Source organism: Schistocerca serialis, chromosome 1 (assembly GCF_023864345.2).
Source record: "Schistocerca serialis cubense isolate TAMUIC-IGC-003099 chromosome 1, iqSchSeri2.2, whole genome shotgun sequence".
NCBI lineage: Eukaryota > Metazoa > Arthropoda > Insecta > Orthoptera > Acrididae > Schistocerca > Schistocerca serialis.
In genome coordinates, this window is record NC_064638.1 from 382,623,327 (window position 1) to 382,644,680 (window position 21,354).

The following is a 21,354-nucleotide window of genomic DNA, read 5'->3' on the forward strand; positions in this document are numbered from 1 at the left end:
TAATAGGGCATGATCACAGCCAGAAGGAGGCTCAGTGTGCTGCGAACGTTTGAAGTGAGCAGGAACCACGCCACAGCCAACTGAGGAAGTTTTAAGGGGATGAAATTGTGGCCTTCCCAGCAGCGGGACGGTCGTTTCAGAGGAATGCCGCACAGATTGGACGTGCTGCATCAGTTGTGCAACGATGCTGGTAGCAGTGGTCACGTGAACATTCTCACAACCGTAGACGAGGTTCTGGACGTCCATGCAGCACAGACGACCGCCGGGATCGTAGTATTGTAAGGACAGCAGTGGCAGCTACCACAGCACAGATAAGAGGGCTTATGAGCCCAGACGTGTTAACACGAACTGCTGCGAACCGGTTACTAGCAGTAGGACTACGGGCACGCACACTTCTAGCCTGTCTCGCACTCCCACCGCAGCATCGACTTACGCGACTCAACTGGTGCCGTCAGAGGATGATTTGGAAGATGGAATCACACGCTGTAGTCTTCAGCAACGAATGCAGAGTCTGCGCGCGCGTAAGTGGCTGTCATTTGCGCGTACGACGTAGACATGATAACCACTATCTCGTTGGGAGCATTCATCTACGAACCACTGGCCGCCGGCCGGTGTGGTCGAGCGGTTCTAGGCGCTTCACTCTGGAACCGCGCGACCGCTACGGTCACAGGTTCGAATCCTGCCTCGGGCATGGATGTGTGTGATGTCCTTAGGTTAGTTAGGTTTAGGTAGTTCTAAGTCTAGGGGACTGATGACCTCAGATGTTAAGTCCTACATTGCTCAGAGCCATTTGAATCACTGGCCCCACACCAGGCCTCATGGTGTGGGCTGCAGTAAGCTACAACTCTCGTTCACCTTTGGTGTTTCTGGAGGGGACGCTAATCAGTACTCGGTACGTTTGATAGACCTGTTCTTTCGCCGTTCTTGCAACAGGAAGGTGATGTGTTGTTCCACACCATAATGTTTGCCCACACACTGCCCGTGAAACTCAGCGTCCTCTATAAGAAGTGCAGCAACGTCCCTCGCCAGCGCGATCTCGGGACTTGTTTTCAACCGAACACTTGTAGGATATGATGGGACGAGGAGTGACTCCTGCGACACTTAAACCAACAACTTTTACAGAACTACGTGACCAGGTCGAGCAGGCGTTGTATAATGTTAACGTTGTTGTTGTTGTTGTTGTTGTTGTTGTTGTCTTCAGCCGGCCGAAGTGGCCGAGCGGTTAAAGGCGATACAGTCTGGAACCGCACGACCGCTACGGTCGCAGGTTCGATTCCTGCCTAGGGCATGGATGTGTGTGATGTCCTTAGGTTAGTTAGGTTTAAGTAGTTCTAAGTTCTAGGGAACTTATGACCACAGCAGTTGAGTCCCATAGTGCTCAGATCCGTTTGAACCATTTTTTTGTTGTCTTCAGTCCAGAGACTGGTTTGATGCAACTATCCATGCTACTCTGTCCTGTGCAAGCTTCTTCATCTCCCAGTACCTACTGCAACCTAAATCCTTCTGAATCTGTTTAGTGTATTCCTCTCTTGGTCTCCCTCTACGATTTTTACCATCCACGCTGCCCTCCAATACTAAATTGGTGATCCCTTGATGCCTCAGAACATGTCCTACCAACCGATCCCTTCTTCTAGTCAAGTTGTGCTACAAACTCCTCTTCTCCCCAATTGTATTCAATACCTCTTCATTAGTTATGTGATCTACCCATCTAATCTTCAGCATTCTTCTGTAGCACCACATTTCGAAAGCTTCTATTCTCTTCTTGTCTAAACTATTTATCGTGCACGTTTCACTTCCAAACATGGCTACACTCCATACAAATACTTTCAGAAACGACTTCCTGACAAATGCCGGCCGGTGTGGCCGTGCGGTTAAAGGCGCTTCAGTCTGGAACCGCGTGACCGCTGCGGTCGCAGGTTCGAATCCTGCCTCGGGCATGGATGTGTGTGATGTCCTTAGGTTAGTTAGGTTTAATTAGTTCTAAGTTCTAGGCGACTGATGACCTCAGAAGTTAAGTCGCATAGTGCTCAGAGCCATTTGACACTTAAATCTATACTCCATGTTAACAAATTTCTCTTCTTCAGAAACGCTTTCCTTACCATCGCCAGTCTACATTTTATATCCTCTCTACCTCCACCATCATCAGTTAAATTGCTCCCCAAATAGCAAAACTCTTTTACTACTTTAAGTGTCTCATTTTCTAATCTAATACCCTCAACATAACCCGACTTAATTCGACTGCATTCCATTATCCTCGTTTTGCTTTTGTTGATGTTCACCTTATATCCTCCCTTCAAGACACTATCCATTCCGTTCAACTGCTCTTCCAAGTCCTTTGCTGTCTCTGACAGAATTACAATGTCATCAGCGAACCTTAAAGTTTTTATTTCTTCTCCACGGATTTTAATTCCTACTCCGAATTTTTCTTTTGTTTCCTTTACTGCTTGCTCAATATACAGACTGAATAACATTGGGGATAGGCTACAACCCTGTCTCCCTCCCTTCCCAACCACTGCTTCCCTTTCATGCCCTTCGACTCTTGCAACTGCGGACAGTATTCGCCATCGGTAAGATCGACTGGATGCCATAGTCAGCCTGCATTGCCGCTCGTGGAGGCTATACCAGGTACTACTACAGGTTTTTCATTATGGACCGTTAAATGGTACCTCAGAATCGTTTGTGCGATTGATTTGTAAATGTAATCAATCATGTACTCCACATGCACTGTTGCAACAATAAATCTTGAGTGAGTTGGAAACGTCCTAAAGGTTGTACTAATCTATTTTGCGGCAGTGTAGGTATAATCGCAAACACCACGTTGATGTCACGGGTCGCGAAGTCCACGACACCGATCAGGTGGGGATGTGTTTACCTGTGTGTGGCACAGAGCCAGGCAATTCCGTCCACATCTCCTTCCCTCGAGGCACTGCGCTCCATTACCAGTTCGCCGCTAGCTACCTCCCCAGGCGACCACGGTCCCTCTCCCATTAGCGGAGGCCACTGCGTAGTCAATGCACCTCCGAAGCTGAGGTCGCTACGGGGCGCAACGGTACGGTGGTGCTCGACTGAGCTATCCTACTGGGGCAACACACAGAGTCAAAGTAATGTTCCTAGAATCTGGAACATTTTATTTATTTAGCGTATGGCGCTACACGCATGGTTTACACTTATTACATTATGGAATTATATTATAAAATACATAAGTCAAGGATACATATTCAGATAAAATATGATACATAAACACAATAAAAAGTAACATCACAGCAGAAATTTTGCGTTACACAAGTCTTCAAATTCTGACGTCCAAATTGGCGATCCATTCTAGGCAGGGCGGTGTGGCGTTGAAGAAGTCAGCCCGACTACCCTGACAGGCTCTTAATTCACAGTCCTGGGCGATGTGCTGTATTGTTTGATTAGGTGCCCCACAGTCACAGCTAGGGCTGGGAAGCTTTCCTCACTTGTGTAGATTGTGTGCACATAGTCCATGTCCTGTTCGGAATCCGTTCAGGCATTTCCATAGCTGTCGTGGACGTTCAAAGCCCTTAGGGGAGGCACTGTCACTCCAGCTCTCGTGCCATTTAGTATCCTTGCTGAAGTTGGCAGCTGAAAGTTGTTGGGCCAGTCTTAGAGGGGGATTTCTGGAGCGGAGTCGTGTTCTTTGCAAAGTTTGGACATCTTCATGGATAGGAAGTAGGGGATTATTCATTATTTTTGTGTATTCCTTCATCAGAGCCTCCTGTCTTCGCAGGGAGGGTGGAGCTATATGACTAAGTGTTGGAAGCCAATATAGTGGGGCAGTCTTTATGCATCCAGTTATGGTTCTCATAGCAGTGTTGATCTGGGTGTCCACCTTGTTTGCATGCTTGCTGGTTAACCATGCTGGTGCACAGTACTCGGCTGCAGAGTGCACTAAGGCGAGTGCAGAGGTTCGTAGTGTGTCTGCTGCTGCTCCCCAGTTAGTGCTGCAGAGCCTCTGAATGCGGCTGTTCCGTGAGCTTATTTTATTGGATACATTTTCCAGGTGTCTTTTGAAGGATAATGTCCTATCTAGAGTGACCCCCAGGTACTTTGGATGTGGCTGATATCGCAGTTGACTGTTATTCATATGAACATTCAGCTCATATCCCGCCATTCTGTTGTTCAAATGAAAACAGCTGACTTCAGTCTTGGTGGGATTTGGTATTAGCCTCCATTTGGTGAAATACTCATGCGTTTTGTTTAGGTCAGTTGTGAGGATGTTTTCAGTGTCTTCAAACTGTTTGCTTTGGATAGCTAAGGCCATATCATCAGCATAGCTGAACTTCCTTGAGATGGTTTCAGGCAGGTCAGAGATGTAAAGATTAAAGAGCATTGGTGCTAAAACTGATCCTTGAGGCAGTCCATTGTTCAGTTTCCTCTGTTTGCTTATGTCATTACCCTGTGTCACCTGGAAGTATCTATCCGAAAGTATGTTGTTGATAAGTCTCAGTGTCATATGGCAGGGGAATACTTTTATCAGTTTGTGTAGAAGTTCTTCCTTCCATACAGTGTCGTAGGCAGCTGTTAGGTCTATGAAAGCTACTGCAATCTTTTTTTGTTTTTGAAAACCTGCCTCAATATATGTCGTTAAACTTAGAACCTGGTCTGTGCAGCTCCTATTGGATCTCAAACCTCCCTGCTCTGGTGGGATGACTTCTAGGATTCGTGGGCTCAGCCTGTTGAGGAGTAGCCGTTCCAGAAGTTTGTAGCAGCAGCTGAGAGGTGCCATAGGGCGGCAACTTTCGGCTTTATCTGATGGTTTGTTTGGTTTCAGCACAGCAATTACTGTAGTAATTTTAAAAGCTTTTGGCAGGCAGCCTGATGTTAGTATGCATGAGTAAAACTTGGTAAGCCATTTCTTCGTTTCCTTCCCACATCGAGTCAGGAATTCAGGGTGCATTCCATCACAACCAGGCGCCTTACCCGTTTTAAGATCACTGAGAGCAGCTTCTAGTTCTTCAATTGTGAAGCTCCGAGAGTACTCAGTTTCTTGAGGTGGTGTTCGCTGTATGTTTCTGTATTCCCTTTTTACTTTTCGTGTGTGGTGTTTGTCTCGTGGTGCTCTAGATAATGATACAATTCGACTTGCTATCTGGTCTGGTAGCACTGTACGAGCTACTTTGATTGGTGGTTTACTTCCCCCCAACTTCTTTAGTAAGCTCCAAGCTTTTCTGCTTGACTTCTTAAAATCCATTTCAGCAGTTGTCTTAATCCATCTATTTCTTCGATCCTCATCCAGTGTCTGTAGCAGTTCATGGGCTACGTCTGTATCACCATGTTTTACGTATGTTTCAAAAAGTATCTCACATTCTTTGTTCCAGCCCGGAATGTATTCCTTGCAGTACCCACGTGGTATACACTTTTTTGCTGTTGCAATCACTGCACCTACAAATCTGTTGTAATTTTTAGGTGTTGCTGGGATCCATCTTATGACCTTGTCAAGTTCTTGGTAGAACAGTTCCCAGTTTGCCTTTTGGAAATTCCATCTAGGTCTTGGTATAGATCGGATCACCGGGATTTGTATGCCTATTTCATATATGACTGGACGATGTTGACTGCGTGAGAAATCTGGTAGGATCGTTCTGGTTATGCTAATTGGTTGACCACTGTGATTATGGGTGGAGAAACATAGATCTGGATTTGAGTCTCTACCCCATGCTACTTATCTGAAAGTTCCCTTATCCTTTGCATCGAATATGAGACTTAAGCTGTTTTCTTCCATCCAGTCTGTAAGTGCAACGCCATTCTGGTCACTGATGTTGTATTTCCACACTATATGGTGACTATTGAAATCTCCCAAGTACAGAGCTGGATGGGGGAGTGGTGGTAGTATCTCTGGAGGCCACTGGACGAGTGGAGGTTTGTAAACATTAGTTATTGAAACTTCTTCCACTTTTATAGTGACAGTGTGGATTCCACTGTCAATGCCAGAGTGCAATACTTGGGCATTTTCTATGTTGCTGCAGATATAAGCAGCACAGCCCCGTGACTGATGGTATGTCGCACCTAGTATCTCGTATCCTGGTATTCTGCCACTTGCCTTAAGTTCGGCCAGACTAGTTACATGAGTCTCTTGTATAGCAACAACATCAACGTTCCTCTCACGGAGAATTCGAGACAGAGTTTCGCATTTGGATCTGCTTAGTCCTTCAATATTTAGTTGCAAAATTCGGAGGCTAGGTCGGATATTTCTTGTCATGGTGCTCCTGCAGGAGCCATTATCTGACAGGCTTGCTTCCATGTGCGCAAGGCCAGGAGATCCTCTAGAGAAAATAAGTCTGGCGCCAGCTATCGTTCTAGCTGATTTAGCATTACCCAGGGTGCACGTGTAGATTTCTTCCACGGACGCGAGCTAGTTTACTGGAACAAACTTCTAGCGACAAGGATCAGTTGAGGATCGTCACAGAAGTGGCTGCGGAAGAAAAAAAAAAAGTTGTGCCGGGCCGATATCTGCGTATAACGGGAAGCAGAAAACCTCAACAAATGCTACATGTCGAAGGCGGCAGTTCCACACAAATACAAGAGTGCAGGTGTCAACATAAACGACCCACGAACAGGGATTACGTGCCAGAAGGTCTCTCAAGACGACTCCTCTAAATCGCGTTGGAAGAGTGGCTCGAGTCGCATAGACACGAAACTGCTCTGTGTTGAAGAGGCAGCAGAGGAACACAACACTCTTATTGTGAGTCTCCACCCTGACAGTAGTGGTATTTGTGTGGAGGCAACAAGGACAACGTTTACTCCCTAAATATATTATTGACTCCCATCCGTATCTAGGTGGTTCTGTTATGGAGTGAAATGCAATCACGTATGGCCGCTGGACACCCCTTGTGCCAATATTTGACAGGATGACTGATGTGAAGTACAGGGACATCGTTCATCGCACTGTGGCTTCATTTGGTGAACATTTTGGAGTGGGATTCATGCTGATGGACGACAGTGGCTACCCCTACCATTAAAATATTGTGAGCACCTTCCTAGTGGATGACTGATGTGAAGTATGGGGACGACATCGTTCATCGCATTTTTTGTATCCCGCCTGGTAGGCGACGCGTGGGTCTGCTCCTGTAAACTGAAGGGTAGGCCAAATGTAGGAAGCGAATATGAGTAGCAAAAGGTGAAATGCTTCGGTACTGCGTATAGGTTAAAACTCTTTTACTGGGGTATGAACATATACAACTGATATTATTACTAGCTTTGCGTACAGATGAGCACGTAGGTGCGAAGCCGTTCAGGCATCAACGCTACCAGCCACTAGTAGTTGGACGAACTATCATTGAAGTAACTGAAGTAACAAAGTCTGTAATGGTTAGCCCCCTAAGCAGTAGAAGCTAAGTTGCTTGGTCGTCTACTCGGAATCAAATGGGGAGAATCTGGAGCGGCGCTCGTAGAGCTGCACAGCGCCGGCTACAGGGCGCTGTCGGTGTCGTAATGCTAACCTAAGAACTTGTACCTACGCCGTGACATCGTAGCTATCGATATCACAGCATTGTGGCTAGGACGCGCGGTTTGAGGCGTCATGTCACGGATTGCGCAGCCGCTCCCGCCGGAGTTTCGAGGAGTCCTTCCTCCGGCGTGCGTGTGTATGTGTGTGTGTTCTTGTTCTTAGCATGCCAGTTTAAGTAGTGTGTAAGTCTAGGGACCGATGACCTCCGCACTTTGGTCCCTTAGGAATTCACACGCGTTTGAACATTGTGGCTTCATTTTATGAACATTGTGGAGTGGGATTCACGCTGATGGACGACAATGCCTACCCCTACCATTATAATATTGTGAGCACCATTTTAGTGGAATACGAATTCAATTGAATGGAATGGCTTCAATTTTCTACAGCACTCAACTCTATTGAAAGCGCATGGGCCATGCTGAAATGAGCGGTTTGCAATCGTCCTGCCACACTGGAGCCCACAGATGCCTAGCACGGCATAGCGGATGCCCTCGTGGAGGAATGGAGCATTGCCTCTCAGACTCGTCTCGGCAGTTTGACGGTGGTGGGCGAGGGGGGTATGAAGGTCTACCGTATAATTAACCACATCCAAAGTCATCTCCACTTCAGAGGACGGCCAGCTGGTTCACATACGTTGTGTTACGCAAGACGACAGCGAGAGGAAACTGTAGTGTTGCAGTGGAATCTTCTGTATGGGTTTTTTGTGTTTATCAATTGAAAATATGTTTATTTTTTTAATTTTTGTTTTCTTATGACTATAACTGACAGAACATTATGTCCAGTATTGGCCATAAAGCAATATGCAAGCTTTATTTTCACCAGCGTATCTCCACCATCAGCATTTGGGCGGCAATTTGAAGTTCACTAGACTTTGCGGTAATGTTCTTGGTCAAATTCCAAACTCCACTTAGTGTCATTCGAGAGGAGCTGTAGGTAACAGGCTGGCAACAGTTTTTACCCTTTCCCCACCCCTTCATCCAATAACACAAACACAACAGTACACAGCGCATGCACTGAAAGACATCTACGCGATACATACACACACTGAACACTTCAGAACCGATCTGAGGTAGGCAATCGTAAACCGTCTCCTCTAGCGACCTAGCCCAGAATGGCAGCACGGGACTCTTCTTCTCCCCGAACATTATTTTCTAAGTTTGAGACCGACTTCTGACAGTAACGTTCTTAAATATTTTTGGAACATGTAATTTAACCACTACCGGAACCAGCGAAGAGAAATTTAGATCTATGTTGACAGCAATGTAGTATAGGTACACCGAAACGGTACCAAATGGTGTAGTGTAACACGACACCCTATTGTAAAGGGAAGAGACTTCATTCAACCACAAACCCGCGACTCCGGACGCACAGGCGGCGGGTAAGATCGGATCATGCTCGTGTTGACAGCTGAAATTAGCTTGACAGGAGCACGTGGAGGGCCAGCTTCACACTGTGCTCCACAGATGGGGTTGTCTCTGGACTTCCACCGGCCGCGTAACCGGGAAAACCCGTTCGTTGGGCAGCAAAACGGCTACTTATTTCTCACGGTTTTTTTCCTCCTGCCACCGAACTTCACTAATTCCCACTATTTTTAAGTTTAACCTATCCAATGGATAGGTTAAACTTAGATATAGTGGGAATTAGTGAAGTTCGGTGGCAGGAGGAACAAGACTTTTGGTCAGGCGAATACGGGGTTATAAATACAAAGTCAAATAGGGGTAATGCAGGAGTAAGTTTAATAACGAATAAAAAAAAATAGGAATGCGGGTAAGCTACTACAAACAGCTTAGTGAACGCATTATTGTGGCCAATATAGACACGAAGCCCACGCCTACTACAGTAGTACAAGTTTATATGCCAACTAGCTCTGCAGATGACGAAGAAATTGAAGAAATGTATGATGAAATAAAGAAATTATTCAGATAGTGAAGGGAGACGAAAATTTAATAGTCATGGGTGACTGGAATTCGGTAGTAGGAAAAGGGAGAGATGGAAACATAGTAGGTGAATATGGATTGGGGCTAAGAAACGAAAGAGGAAGCCGCCTGGTAGAATTTTGCACAGAGCACAGCTTAATCTTAGCTAACATTTGGTTCAAGAATCATAAAAGAAGATTGTGTACACGGAAGAAGTCTGACAGATTTAAGATAGATTATATAATGGTAAGACAGAGATTTAGGAACCAAGTTTTAAATTGTAAGACATTTCCAGGGGCAGATGTGGACTCTGACCACAATCTATTGGTTATGAACTGTAGAATAAAACTGAAGAAACTGCAAAAAGGTGGGAATTTAAGGAGATGGGACCTGGATAAACTGACTAAACCAGAGGTTGTACAGAGTTTCAGGGAGAGCGTAAGGGAACAATTGACAGGAATGGGGGAAAGAAATACAGTAGAAGAAGAATGGGTAGCTTTGAGGGATGAAGTAGTGAAGGCAGCAGAGGATCAAGTAGGTAAAAAGACGAGGGCTAGTAGAAATCCTTGGGTAACAGAAGAAATATTGAATTTAATTGATGAAAGGAGAAAATATAAAAATGCAGTAAATGAAGCAGGCAAAAAGGAATACAAACGTCTCAAAAATGAGATCGACAGGAAGTGCAAAATGGCTAAGCAGGGATGGCTAGAGGATAAATGTAAGGATGTAGAGGCTTATCTCACTGGGGGAAGATAGATACTGCCTACAGGAAAATTAAAGAGACCTTTGGAGAAAAGAGAACCACTTGTATGAATATCAAGAGTTCAGACGGAAACCCAGTTCTTAGCAAAGAAGGGAAAGCAGAAAGGTGGAAGGAGTATATAGAGCCGGCCGGCGTGGCCGTGCGGTTAAAGGTGCTTCAGTCTGGAACCGCGTGACCGCTACGGTCGCAGGTTCGAATCCTGCCTCGGGCATGAATGTGTGTGATGTCCTTAGGTTAGTTAGGTTTAAGTAGTTCTAAGTTCTAGGGAACTGATGACCACAGAAGTTAAGTCCCATAGTGCTCAGAGCCATTTTGAGTATATTGAGGGTCTATACAAGGGTGATGTACTTGAGGACAATATTATGGAAATGGAAGAGGATGTAGATGAAGATGAAATGGGAGATATGATACTGCGTGAAGAGTTTGACAGAGCACTGAAAGACCTGAGTCGAAACAAGGCCCCGGGAGAAGACAACATTCTATTAGAACTACTGACAGCCTTGGGAGAGCCAGTCCTGACAAAACTCTACCATCTGGTGAGCAAGATGTATGAGACAGGTGAAATACCCTCAGACTTCAAGAAGAATATAATAATTCCAATCCCAAAGAAAGCAGGTGTTGACAGATGTGAAAATTACCGAACTATCAGTTTAATAAGTCACAGTTGCAAAATACTAACGCGAATTCTGCACAGACGAATGGAAAAACTAGTAGAAGCCGATCTTGGGGAAGATCAGTTTGGACTCCGTAGAAATGTTGGAACACGTGAGGCAATACTGACCCTACGGCTTATCTTAGAAGCTAGATTAAGGAAAGGCAAACCTACGTTTCTAGCATTTGTAGACTTAGAGAAAGCTTTTGACAATGTTGACTGGAATACTCTCTTTCAAATTCTGAAGGTGGCAGGGGTAAAATAATGGAAGCGAAAGGCTATTTACAATTTGTACATAAACCAGATGGCAGTTATAAGAGTCGACGGACACGAAAGGGAAGCAGTGGTTGGGAAGGGAGTTAGACAGGGTTGTAGCCTCTCCCCGATGTTATTCAATCTGTATATTGAGCAAGCAGCTTGGAAGAGCAGTTGAACGGAATGGATAGTGTCTTGAAAGAAGGATATAAGATGAACATCAACAAAATCAAAACGAGGATAATGGAATGTAGTCGAATTAAGTCGGGTTATGTTGAGGTTATTAGATTAGAAAATGAGACACTTAAAGTAGTAAAGGAGTTTTGCTATTTGGGGAGCAAATTAACTGATGATGGTCGAAGTAGAGAGGATTTAAAATGTAGACTGGCAATGGGAAGGAAAGCGTTTCTGAAGAAGAGAAATTTGTTAACATCGAGTATAGATTTAAATGTCAGGAAGTCGTTTCTAAAAGTATTTGTATGGAGTGTAGCCATGTATGGAAGTGAAACATGGACGATAAATAGTTTAGAGAAGAAGAGAATAGAATCTTTCGAAATGTGGTGCTACAGAAGAATGCTGAAGATTAGATGGGTAGATCACATAACTAATGAGGAGGTATTGAATGGAATTGGGGAGAAGAGGCGTTTGTGGCACAACTTGACAAGAAGAAGGGATCGGTTGGTAGGACATGTTCTGAGGCATCAAGGGATCACCAATTTCGTATTGGAGGGCAGCGTGGAGGGTATAAATCGTAGAGGGAGACCAAGAGATGAATACACCAAGCAGATTCAGAAGGATGTAGGTTGCAGTAGGTACTGGGAGATGAAGCTTGCGCAGGATAGAGTAGCATGGAGAGCTGCATCAAACCAGTCTCAGGACTGAAGACCACAACAACAACAACAACAACAACAACAACAACAACATTTCTCACGGCGGCTTTTCGCGTCCAGAGCAAAATTGAAGCTTACCCCAGAATTAATAAATATTGAACCATATGTGTCACTGAACATCCAGTAGGCTCACTTGAAGCGGGAAAGATGAACGACTACGCGTGTTAAGACGTACCCTCAATATCTGCGTTAGTTTATAAGTTACTGTAAGTGAAATGTTATAAATAATACCTGAACCGTAAAAGCGCATATCTCGGCAACGCTTTACCCGATTGCAACAAACGAGCTGTGGTAGTAGATTTACTGAAATTATTCACATATTTAAACGAGATGCCGAAAAGTGGACTCCGCACAATTAAACACTGCTTGTCTTACTAAACAAATAAAGAAACATTAAGAGTAGCGGCATTATTATTAAGTTTAGATATACAGAAAATTACTTAACGTATAATTGAAATGTTTGTTAATATTTACACTTATAAAACCGAAAACGGAGGTAAACCATAGAAATTGTTATTTATAAATAAACTATGTTAAATAAAAAACTGGTAACAGTTTCTCGGAAAGTTTGTGAGTTTTGATGCGTCGTGTGTGTGTAAAAGGTTAAAATTAAGAATTTCAGCAATTTCCTCGTTCAGTAGCGTAACTGACTTCAGTGGTGCTTCAGCGAGGTTTGCTGGGTGAACAGCGGCATTCTGGGGAGGAGCCTAATTTCTGATGTCGTTGGAGGCGGTCAGACCATGTTAGTCTCTGAGCGGTGAAACAGCCGCTACTTCGCGTGTGTGTGAATTATTCGGAGTTCCTCTTTCGTGGATATTTTTCGGCGCCTGATGAACCTGTTACTTTTCGGGTTGCGTGTGATACAAGCCGCACTTTAAAAGTTTCAGTGTGTAGCCTTTGTGGAATTTACAGTTTGATATAATGCGGAAACGGTTTTCTAAAGATAACTCAACTACTTAATCGTAGCTTATTTACCAGTCTTCAAAATCTTAAGAAACTTGGTCAGACTCAAATTAATATCTTGTGAACTGTGACTTTCGATTTTTCTACATTCTTACCGGAAATGAACTCAAATTTGAAAAACTTTAAGAAATACCTGAGTACGTACGTTATTTTTGCATAGCAAATCCTACCTGCATTTGTATTAAATACTTTTGTGGAACATTCGGTTCATTGCGACGAACGTGAGTCGGCGCTCCATAGACGAAACGTAGCCAAACTTCTAAGTCCAGCCCCATTTACGGGAGGCCATTGAAGTGTTTGTGCTGCGTAATGTGTGTTTAAATCTTCTCGTGCAGTAACAAGTCGGGACTCTAGAGCTAATACAGAACTTTGATTTTCGGCGATTTGCCTTTACACAAACAACCTGTTTCTCGCAATTTTTCACGCCATCGTCTAATTCTCTGTGCTGTAGGAGGATCCAAACTATACCTAGTGTGAAAGTCACGCAGAACTGTTACTACTGGCCCGCACTGCGCAAAACGAAGAACACAAAACGATTTTTGCTGTCTCGACACCATTTTTACTAGAACTGAAGTGGGCGCACTCTGTTGCTAGCTGGAGGGAACCATGTAAAAGTCGAGAGTTTGCTCTTTCCAACAGTTCGTTGTTCACGAACGTATCTCAAACAATATAATAGTTACGATTTTTTAAAATCGGATGATTGTTTGTGATACACCCTGTACTTCAAAAAGGAATTCACTGCTAAAAATATATCGTAATATTTAGAACTGAAGTTTAGTAATGCACAGGTAGATGCACGCATTTGTTTTTCTTTTTTGAATTGTTGTTTGTGTCATAAAATCTGTTTAAGTCGTCATATATTTTCTATGCTTTATGACAGCCACACAGTTGGATTACGTCTATGAAGTTTCCCGTAGCATTGTACTTGCATGGCAGAAATATTTCGTTACTAATAACACGCGTCACTATAGTTTGCCTCCAGTAGTTGGCTTCATCCTCCACCTTTGCAATGATAATCAAGTCTTCTTCGGTATGTTTGGTAGTCTGCGTTCAGCGTACGCCTTAGAAAAGAAACAAATATCTATTCACTTTACGAAGCACCAATAACATTGCACAGAAAGCCATAATTGCCGTGCTAAGTTAGAAAAGCTCAAGTTCTTTGGAAGTCTTAGACATTGACCACAATATCCCTCTTTTACGTGTCTGCCTCTTGTGTTTGTTGCGTTCGAAGAGTCAGAAAGAGAGTGTACTTCGAAGGAAAGTTCCATTTTTAATGCCTGCATATTACGCGCTCGTTAACTCCCGCCTATATTGCTTCTGCAGTATCGGCGTTATTAAGGGAACGCCAACCGCCTCCGTCAAGTATAAGCATAACGAAGTTCTTGAAATTAAATGGAAGATTCCTCTCGCAGTTTAGCGTCTTCGTCGGTACCCAAGGAATTTCTCATACGCGCGTATATGAAATTACGCAAATTACGCAAATTTTCTCCGTTAATGAAGGGGGTCAACGAAAAAAGAATAATGATTTCTGATTAAAAAAAAAAGCACAATGCAATGATTTTAATTTTATGGAAACATTTTTACCAAAAACTGGATGCACTTTCACGAATCGTAGCATTAATTTTAATAGCAGTGTTCACTAATAATGACGCATGTTGTATGGTGCAGGGTCCACGTTTATTAATTTCTGCGTTTTTCGTATCAACATGTCACACTTACCGACCTGTCACATTGATGTCAGCCAAAATGCAGCTATTTTCAAATCTTGCGCTGTTACAGTAACACCCACCTACGCGCAATTTGACGTCACACAGAGTGCGGTAAGAGTCTGCCGACTCTTGTGCACTTGTGACGGGTGGACAGTAGAACATCACAAACGGCCGCCCAAAGGGTTAAACAACATCGCAGGGGCTGACGAGAAATCGTATGTGTGCTGTGGCAATTGAGAGAGTACGCGATCAAAGCCAAGGAAGAAATTAATCTTGGATTGGTATCCTCGTATGGCACAATTTTACGTGTGATGAAGCGGGACACCCTGGTACTTACACCCGCACTGATCCCTCCACAGGGTAACGGTACAGGGATTTTCTGGCAGATTGTGTTCGCCTACAGAAACCTGCCGGACCCAGTAATTTAGTCTTGCACTCTCAAAATGTGTAAGACTATTTCTAAGAGCACATTGCGACAATGAGGGTATTAAAATATGTTCGTAGGTCCCCTGGCATCTGTTCTACAGAATGTACATCGCGTACTTTCGATGGCAATCTACGAGCGTTACACCCTCTGAAGAACAACACTTGGGGGGCTGTTGATTGCTTATAAATGTGCGCATCTGCTTAATGCCGTAACTGTGTTTTTATTGCTTTGGAGAGCAGGTGAGTCTCTGCTCCAGTTAAGTGGAAAGGAGGTGCTGCATTCAAGTATAGTGCTTCACAGACCTTTATTTTTATGCAAAAAGGAGATGCTTCTTAGTTGTTCAAGAAAGAAAAAAGAAAGAAAACAAAAATACGGCTTGTAAAAACCATCGTTGTTTGAGCATGTATGTCTTAGAACAGTCGCATCCATCGGAAGCAATAAACGAAGTTATCTATTACATATCGACATCCTCCCCCCCCCCCCCCCTCCACCCCAACCACATTGTTCACTTTTGTCTTCCTAGACTGACTTTTTTACTTTATTGCCCGAGCTTTGCTAAATCCACTGCACTCCACAGCACTGTACCTCATACTTTTGAGTTTTAAGAGCACTTATTCTTCCCTCATCCACTTATCTTTACCTCAGACACAACGAGAGGATATTTTTGACGCGGTATTGTTATAACGGATTCGTGCTCTGATACAGAAAATACAAAGCGTTACCCAAGCTTTACACTTAGTTACTACACCCCCTCTGATCATTAGACGTATTACGGAGGAGCAGGTTTCAGCTATTCAGCCACTGAGAGTTAGGTTCTTCCTGGTCCCCGGAAACTACTTCAGAGGAATACCAGGACAGTACGATTCCTCATCCTCGTCCAGTTGATTTAGTGTTCCTTTTCTAATAATCTCGCCGTATATTATGGGCAATCAATTCTGATCTTCCTTTCTATCATTTAACGAGTTTCTATAATTTCCTGGGTATGATCCGCTGAGCCACAACGATACACAAGAACCCAATGGCCAGTTTCTGCAATAAGAAAGAAGGGATTATCTTAGCAGCGTCTATTCCGTGTCGAGTTTGATGGATACATAGTCAAAGTTCAATAACAAAAATCATTCTAATTGATATTGGTGTCGATCTTGTTGAGGAAAGCGTATGAGAACATATTTGAAGTCACTTAGGAAAATAAAAATTAATTTAGGATGGATGGGTGGAGATTAACCCCTCTGCCTCCAAAATGAAGGTAAAATTAGAGGGATTCGAACTCACACAGAGACTCAGCAACAATCGATCTCACCACGTAATGTTCGCAACGAACAGGAGTAAGTGACAATGGTGCACAAAATACGCTCCGCCACTCACTGTTAGTTGGTTTGCGGAGTATAACATACCTTTGAGTCCAGAAGTTTAGCTGTTCTGCCGCACTGTTTCATCCGATGGGTAGATCTGATTCATATATTCCCGACAGAAATCCTCATCCAGTGCTGAACTGTTTATGCACTTTATTGTACCGGGTGGTTCTAATTAAACTGGCGATGTTCTGCGTGCTGCAGCGCTGGCTGTATACAATGCAAGACTCTAGAACATCGTATGTATGTTCATTAATCGGCGCGCTCGCGGAGTGTGTTGTTAAAAATAATAGTTCCACTTTCTGCCAACAGCTGAAAATATGGCGCTGTAAGCAGTCACGATGTGGTCTGGGAGCAGGTAAACGGGAGGAACATGCAACAGCTGCGTGGTCGAAAGTTGCTCGGAGACTCTATGGTGTAATCAGAGTGATACGTCGTCATATGCTATTTTTCAGGTCAGAGAAAGTCCAGATGCACCCTTCTTAGATACGATCCTTCAGACATCCTCACAACGAGAAGACACACGGATTTAGGTCAGGGGTCTGGAAGGCCACGTATCTTCAAATGGCCTAGATATAATGCGGTGCTAACCGAAGGTTTCTCCAATAAATCTTTCAACTGGCAAGCGACATGAGACTATGCTCCATCTTGCATAAAAATAATGGTGCGGACATTTTTGCGTTCTTAGAAAGCTGGAATCAAGTGTCGCACAAGGAGGCCCTCACACCGTGCATATGTCGCTCTACAGTTTAGCAGGCCCGTGAGATGTCATCTCCGCGTAGGGAAAGGGAACGAGAGTGAAAGAGCTTGTGAAACCACATCACACAGTCACATGAAGTGAATGCAGTGGACGCCCTGCACAACGTGCGGCGGAATAGAGGCAGTTCTGCGCATTCATGTCACCATGCAGAGTAAAACGTGTTTTGTCCGTCCAAAGAATATTCGCTGGTCACATCTCATCCATTTCCACGCGCACCATAAAACGAAGGGCCACATCAAACCATTGCAGCCGATTTTGGGGCTCCATTTGGAGCACGTTCTGAATCTTGTAGGGATACTAGTATAAAATGTACCGAAAAATCTTTTGGACTGTTGGTCAGGGGAGAGAGCATTCTCGCGATACAACTTGAGCATTGGCTGTAGATTTTGAGGCAATGAAGAAACTTCATCAACAGCTTCCATGGGAATGGGTCGCCTTCCTCTCTCTGCTGCGCCACCTAATTCATCTGTTTCTTCAAATTTCTAACCTTAGTCTTTAGCCCATTTATTGACATGAGGACTCTTTGCAGCTGCTTCTGTTGGCGATATTCCCGCAACGCAGCGCTGCAATTTCTGCCATTCTGATAAACAGCTTTAGCAGAAGTGTACGGTCTTTCTTCTCAATAGCATTGCGTTCCATACGGAAAACGTCAGCTTGCTTAACCTTTTACACCAACAGTCACTTCATAAAATGGTTCAAATGGCTCTGAGCACTATGGGACTTAACTTCTGAGGTCATCAGTCTCATAGAACTTAGAACTACTGAAACCCAACTAACCTAAGGACATCACACACACCCATGCCCGAGGCAGGATTCGAACCTGCGACCGTAGCGATCGCGCGCTTCCAAACTGTAGCGCCTAGAACCGCGCGGTCACCCAGGCCGGCACTTCATAAAAGAAATGAACACGTGTCGTCAAGCGTCAGTTTAATTATAACCACCCGGTGTTTCCGATCCCATTGCGTCAGAGGTATCTTTACGAAATACTTACTGACGACTTTTTTTTCGTCTTATGCGACCAATATGTAAGTGCGAGAAACCCGGAGAAAGTATAGCTGAAAACGACCAGTGTATTAGTTGTTATGTCAGCTACGTCGACGTATCAGTGGAAGTAGTCAGTGCAACACCAAATATTTTGGTGTTTTTCGATTTTCCTTTCTTATTCCTCTCTTCCCCCCCATGAACCATGGACCTTGCTGTTGGTGGGGAGGCTTGCGTGCCTCAGCGATACAGATAGCCGTACCGTAGGTGCAACCACAACGGAGGGGTATCTGTTGAGAGGCCAGCAAACGTGTGGTTCCTGAAGAGGGGCAGCAGCCTTTTCAGTAGTTGCAAGGGCAACAGTCTGGATGATTGACTGATCTGGCCTTGTAACAATAACCAAAACGGCCTTGCTGTGCTGGTACTGCGAACGGCTGAAAGCAAGGGGAAACTACAGCCGTAATTTTTCCCGAGGGCATGCAGCTTTACTGTATGATTACATGATGATGGCGTCCTCTTGGGTAAAATATTCCGGAGGTAAAATAGTCCCCCATTCGGATCTCCGGGCGGGGACTACTCAAGAGGATGTCGTTATCAGGAGAAAGAAAGCTGGCGTTCTACGGATCGGAGCGTGAAATGTCAGATATCTTAATCGGTCGGTTAGGTTAGAAAATTTAAAAAGGGAAATGGATAGGTTGAAGTTAGATATAGTGGGAATTAGTGAAGTTCGGTGGCAGGAGGAACAAGACTTCTGGTCAGGTGACTACAGGGTTATAAACACAAAATCATATAGGGGTAATGCAGGAGTAGGTTTAATAATGAATAGGAAAATAGGAATGCGGGTAAGCTACTACAAACAGCATAGTGAACGCATTATTGTGGCCAAGATAGACACGAAGCCCACACCTACTACAGTAGTACAAGTTTATATGCCAACTAGCTCTGCAGATGACGAAGAAATTGAAGAAATGTATGATGAAATAAAAGAAATTATTCAGATTGTGAAGGGAGACGAAAATTTAATAGTCATGGGTGACTGGAATTCGAGTGTAGGAAAAGGGAGAGAAGGAAACATAGTAGGTGAATATGGATTGGGGGACAGAAATGAAAGAGGAAGCCGCCTGGTAGAATTTTGCACAGAGCACAACATAATCATAGCTAACACTTGGTTTAAGAATCATGAAAGAAGGTTGTATACATGGAAGAACCCTGGAGATACTAAAAGGTATCAGATAGATTACATAATGGTAAGACAGAGATTTAGGAACCAGGTTTTAAATTGTAAGACATTTCCAGGGGCAGATGTGGACTCTGACCACAATCTATTGGTTATGACCTGTAGATTAAAACTGAAGAAACTGCAGAAAGGTAGGAATTTAAGGAGATGGGACCTGGATAAACTAAAAGAACCAGAGGTTGTACAGAGATTCAGGGAGAGCATAAGGGAGCAATTGACAGGAATGGGGGAAAGAAATACAGTAGAAGAAGAATGGGTAGCTTTGAGGGATGAAGTAGTGAAGGCAGCAGAGGATCAAGTAGGTAAAAAGACGAGGGCTAGTAGAAATCCTTGGGTAACAGAAGAAATATTGAATTTAAATGATGAAAGGAGAAAATACAAAAATGCAGTAAGTGAAACAGGCAAAAAGGAATACAAACGTCTCAAAAATGAGATCGGCAGGAAGCGCAAAATGGCTAACCAGGGATGGCTAGAGGACAAATGTAAGGATGTAGAGGCCTATCTCACTAGGGGTAAGATAGATACCGCCTACAGGAAAATTAAAGAGACCTTTGGAGATAAGAGAACCACTTGTATGAATATCAAGAGCTCAGATGGAAACCCAGTTCTCAGCAAAGAAGGGAAAGCAGAAAGGTGGAAGGAGTATATAGAGGGTCTATACAAGGGCGATGTACTTGAGGACAATATTATGGAAATGGAAGAGGATGTAGTTGAAGATGAAATGGGAGATATGATACTGCGTGAAGAGCTTGACAGAGCACTGAAAGACCTGAGTCGAAACAAGGCCCCCGGAGTAGACAATATTCCATTGGAACTACTGACGGCCGTGGGAGAGCCAGTCCTGACAAAACTCTACCATCTGGTGAGCAAGATGTATGAAACAGGCGAAATACCCTCAGACTTCAAGAAGAATATAATAATTCCAATCCCAAAGAAAGCAGGTGTTGACAGATGTGAAAATTACCGAACTATCAGCTTAATAAGTCACAGCTGCAAAATACTAACACGAATGCTTTACAGACGAATGGAAAAACTAGTAGAAGCCAACCTCTGGGAAGATCAGTTTGGATTCCGTAGAAACACTGGAACACGTGAGGCAATACTGACCTTACGACTTATCTTAGAAGAAAGATTAAGGAAAGGCAAACCTACGTTTCTAGCATTTGTAGACTTAGAGAAAGCTTTTGACAATGTTGACTGGAATACTCTCTTTCAAATTCTAAAGGTGGCAGGGGTAAAATACAGGGAGCGAAAGGCTATTTACAATTTGTACAGAAACCAGATGGCAGTTATAAGAGTCGAGGGACATGAAAGGGAAGCAGTGGTTGGGAAGGGAGTAAGACAGGGTTGTAGCCTCTCCCCGATGTTGTTCAATCTGTATATTGAGCAAGCAGTAAAGGAAACAAAAGAAAAATTCGGAGTAGGTATTAAAATTCACGGAGAAGAAATAAAAACTTTGAGGTTCGCCGATGACATTGTAATTCTGTCAGAGACAGCAAAGGACTTGGAAGAGCAGTTGAATGGAATGGACAGTGTCTTGAAAGGAGGATATAAGATGAACATCAACAAAAGCAAAACAAGGATAATGGAATGTAGTCTAATTAAGTCGGATGATGCTGAGGGAATTAGATTAGGAAATGAGGCACTTAAAGTAGTAAAGGAGTTTTGCTATTTGGGGAGCAAAATAACTGATGATGGTCGAAGTAGAGAGGATATAAAATGTAGACTGCCAACGGCAAGGAAAGCGATTCTGAAGAAGAGAAATTTGTTAACATCCAGTATTGATTTAAGTGTCAGGAAGTCATTTCTGAAAGTATTCGTATGGAGTGTAGCCATGTATGGAAGTGAAACATGGACGATAAATAGTTTGGACAAGAAGAGAATAGAAGCTTTCGAAATGTGGTGCTACAGAAGAATGCTGAAGATTAGATGGGTAGATCACATAACTAATGAGGAAGTATTGAATAGGATTGGGGAGAAGAGA